Genomic DNA, 5,039 nt, shown 5'->3' with positions numbered 1-5,039 from the left:
TAGAGTGAACTTTTGCAGCTGTGGGGGGAAGCACGTGTGCACATTTGTGCTTGTGCATGTGAAAGTACCACTTGCCCCCTTTTTGAGACAGGGTCCTAGACTCGCATGGAACTTGCCTCTTGTCTCCACCTCCCTGTGCACTGGGATTACAAACCCAAGTTGGCACACCTGCCCTCTGTGTTTTTAACCATAGATTTTGGGGATGGACGAAATCAAGGTTCTTCTGCTTCCCTTGTGACTGTATGAGCAAGTACTCTACTGAAGGATCACCTCCCTAGCCCCATAGGCTGTTTTCTCTCCAAGACAATATGCTAGCTAACTCTTAATGTTTCTCGAACTCCAAAAATGTTCTAACTTTTGTACAGAATTGAGGTTCAAATGTGTACACTGTGTGCATGTGCCTATGAGGCATTTGTGTGTTTAACAATTAACGAATAAAGTTAACTTAGTAACCACTGTAGAAGGGATGGGCAGTGGTTCTAGATGCTGTGAAGCTAGAAAGGGAACAGAGCATGGACTTAGCGTGTGCGTCTGATAGCTAAAGGAGCTGGACATCCATGCTGGCCGACTGTGGTTATGGAATAACTTTTCGGGCGGACTCACTTCTGTATCTCAGAGATCACACATCTTACTGTTTCCTTGAGCAGCTCTGGCCGGCACTCATAACTAAACTCAAACAGTCCTGCAGAGCCATTCTTTTCACTGGCTGTGTACACAATTGCCCGAGCTGTGTACAAGAAAGTACGTGGAGACTCTCCCTTTCCTAATTGCTTCTCGGAGTGATCCAACAGCAGCAGGAAACAAATACCGCGTTCGTTCCACAAAGCACGTTCAACAGGCAAACAGACCTCTAAACCCACGGCTTAATTATAGCGTAGGGCAGTGTGGCAAGCCATGCTTAGCGTTTCAAACCGCTCCATGTGTTTCTCAGTAAAGACGGAAAGCTCGCCCCCAAATCCTGAAGAGCTGCACACACAGAACTGCAAAACCAAAGGTGTCCAAGTGTTCGGTTTGTTTTGTTCTCAAGTTTCCAAACCATCATAATGTAATCAGAGCTAACTAGCATGTGAGACACCTTGTAAATGCTCTTTCGTCTTTTAGCCACTAGGTCCATCCTTTTGCCTGCACAGCTCATATCTTCTACCCTGCAGGTTTCAGGTTGTTTTCTTTTAGGTGGGAATGGAGAGCTTTAGGTTGACTTTCCAAGCTAGTATTTTACCTGTTCAAAATCCATCATCACCAATACAGACATTTATGAGTTACAATGCATTTATTTATTTTTCCCTCTACTACAATCATTCTAGCTTACTTTGAATGTGTATACAGATTCTTAAGAGCATTTTAATGTGTTTTGAATTTGCATACTCAATTGTTTTAAATGTTTGTTAGAAGTCATCAGGAGATTTTTGAGATCCTGCTCTTTGTATGTGATTATCTGGTAGGATTTGTTATCCCTGACTGTTTCATGCTGTTCCATGGTGTGTATGCTCTGTGGTTACTCCTCATTCCTTTATAATGGACATGCAGGTTTCCTTAACCCTCCCTTCAGTGATGTATTCCCACATAGGCCCCTTAAACACAAAATTAGCGTTACTATCATGTATGAAGTATACTTATCTAATTTCACAAAATGCTGTTATGTTGCTCTTCAGAACATGCATCTAGTTTACATACTTGCTAGAAGTCTAAGGTTTCTTACTTCCCTCCACCATAAAAATCACTTGAGGCTGTATGATTTCAAAATGCTTGCAAAGCTGACAGGTACAAAGTGTTTTCTTTCATTTAGCCGATTACTGCTTCATTTAAAAGCCCATATACTTAGTCACCTGTTCTTGTTGAGTCTCCTGTATTTCCATAGTAATCTGTAGGTTTACAGTGATCTTCTAGTTATTGTGACTGCAACTTGAATGACCTCACTAAATCTCAAGTTAAAACTTAATCTCCATTATTGAGTTTTCAGGAGGTGATTAGATTATGAGGCCTCTGCCCTCATGAATGGACTATCACAGATTAATATGTCAGTGTGTTAGCTAGGCGTGGATCACTTACTGAAGCAAGCTTAGCCCTGTCTCTTGCCATGTGATACCATTTGCTACATCAAGACTCAACAGTAATTCTTTATCTGTAAGAAAATCATCATCAGATACAGATTCTCCAGCCTCTAGAATATCGAGCTGAATAATCCTTAGTTCTTTATAAAATTACCAAGTCTGTGGTATTCTACTATAGCAATATAACACAAATTAGACACAGATTAAAACAAGTACATTATTTTTCTTTTAGTAGAGACAAGGTCATGTTATGCATTCTAAGTTGGCCTCTAACTCACTTTGTACTCCAGGGCTGGTCTTGAGCATCCTTCTGCCTCAGTCACCTGAGTGCTGGGATTGCAGGTGTATGCCACCACATTCTTGTGGGGTTTAGAGTAATCACGTGCAAATTTTTGCTAATTTTTCTGGCCTGAGAACAAAAAGGACACAAGTTTTCTGTGTCCTTCAGTTAAGATGTTGCAAAGATCTTCAGTCTATGGCTCCTTTACCAATATTATCCTTGGTATTTAATATAGGCAAATCTACTAAGTTGTACTTTGTATTTAACAATTTGTGTGTGTGTCTTGTGTGTCCATGCAGACTCAGTTTTTTCCAACCAACATGTGGGAATTGGGGATCAAATTCAGGTTGCCAAACTTGACAGCAGGCACCTTACACCTTGGGCCATCCTTCAGGCCCAATTCAAGCATTTGAGGTTATTTAAATAATATGTTCCTTATTCTCTCCCATTCACTTTTGATTCTGAGTCTAACAGGGGACTGAGGTACCAGAGACTTTGGATGGTGCAGTCTATAGGACAGTCTCGGGCACTAAGAACTACGACTAATTTTTAAGTAGACCAAGACTTTAATTTACAAGTTCAAATATGTCTGGGAAGAAAATAGAAAAAACAGCAACAAAACTTAAAGTTGGTTTTATATGCATGCAATAACAATTGATGAAAAAAGAGGCCATCAATTTGAAGGAGAGCGTGGTGGAGTATATTGGAGGGCTAGTGGGGAGGAAAGGGAAGGAGAAATGTTATAATTAAAATTGAATGAAAATAATAATAAAAATAAATGAGAGGGGACATTTTGCTACCAACCTTAAAGAAATAACATGGATAATACAGCAATAGTATGAAGGGGTATATACACACAAGTTAATGATATGAAGAAGAGTTCCCTGGCAGGTACAAGTTACTAACTTATAACAGAGAGCTAGAACCAGTAACAAAGGAATAAACAAGAAAAAAATATTACAGAATATCATTCTGTATCAGATGCCTTTCTAGTATAGACTAATATACTATAATATAATTATAAGAGTATAATATTAATTAATGCTTAATTCTAATTCTTCAAAAGCTCTATAAAACATAGGAGAGGATACTTCTCAACCCATTTTGTGGTATAAAATCACTCTGATATCAAAATCAGACAAAGCCATCACAGGAAAAAATTATAGACTAATATCTTGTATGAATATTGGTACAAAAAGAAAACCTCAACAAAATATTTGCAAATTTAATTCAGTAATCTATAAGTTATACATCCTTTGACTTATCCAGAGAAAACGATCTAAAGAATGTCATTCTCTCCATCTGTCTGTCTGTCTGTCTATCTATTTATCTATCTATCTACCTACCTACCTATTTTTTGACCCATCTGTATTTACTACAGAGAGTTGGCTTATCCCATTGTAAAAGATGAAACCCTTAAGATCTGTAGTTGGTAGCAGCTGTATGGTCTAAATTCCTGAGAAATAGAAAGGCTGACTGTAGCTGGAGTTTTCCTGTCTGGCCCACAGTCAGGACAAATCTCTATCACCTGCCAGTCCCACAGCCTCAGACCCGACCAAGTAAACACAGAGACTTATATTGCTTACAAACTGTATGGCCGTGGCAGGCTTCTTGCTAACTGCTTTTACAGCTTAAATTAATCCATTTCCTTTAATCTATACCTTGCCACATGGCTCGTGGCTTACCGGTATCTTCACATGCTGTTTCTCATCATGGAGGCTGGCAGTGTCTCTCTCTCTCTCAGCCTTCCACTTCCCAGCTTTATTCTCCTCCTGTCCTGCCTACACTTCCTGCCTAGCTAATGGCCAATCAGTGCTTTATTTATTTACTAATCAGCAACACATTTGCCATACAGAACATCCCACAGCAGCTGACAGTACAAATTCTAGCCTAAGAGCCTTATTGGATTCTAACGTCACCCTGGCCAGCCCAGAGACATCCGTTTTCCACTGTTGGTTAAGTACTAGTGAGAACCCAGGTTTTTTTTTTTTTCAGTTCTGTGAGATCCTTGTTTTCCTTCTAGTGGAAGCACTCCTGTCTTTAGAATGAAGACTTCTAAGCCAATGGAATATAATGCCATATGCAAATACTTCAAAAATGGATTGTTAGAAATGATAATGTAAGATGTCCCTGTCATTTCTATCCTTGAGCTTTGGATCTCTGGATCTTAACTGTGCAAGAAACAGCACCTTATATTGGATACTAATTCAGAGCAAATAAAACCTTCTCAAGGCTACTGTGCCAGTTTTGTAAGGCATTGCCACTGACCTAGCTGATATGATGACTAAGTCTTCCAAAGCTTATTCCATTATTCTATCAGTAGCAGCTGTTTTAAGATGGTGGGAAACACGGTACTAAGACCAGTAACTTCCTAATACACTAATACATTTCTTTTGTTGTGAAGTTGGTCCTTTGATCAAAAACCAATGCTATACAGAATAAGGTGCCTATAAATCCACAGACAACTGTTTGGTCAGAAGGATTACATGCAGGAAAGGCAAATTCATACCAATCCCAAATAATATTCCAGTAGGGACAAAATGCTTTCCTTTCAATGTTGGAAGTGGTCCAATACAATCACGGTTTCACTGGGTAGCTGGCTTATCCGGCTGTTCATCACGGTGAATGGTGTTATATTGTAGTATTAATGCTATTCTCTGTTGCTGACAGGTTCAATGCTCAACAGTGGCATACCCAGAGTAGTCTTG

Source organism: Peromyscus eremicus, chromosome 8b (genome assembly GCF_949786415.1).
Source record: "Peromyscus eremicus chromosome 8b, PerEre_H2_v1, whole genome shotgun sequence".
NCBI classification, from domain to species: Eukaryota; Metazoa; Chordata; class Mammalia; order Rodentia; family Cricetidae; genus Peromyscus; species Peromyscus eremicus.
Note: the sequence above shows the minus strand (reverse complement) of the source record.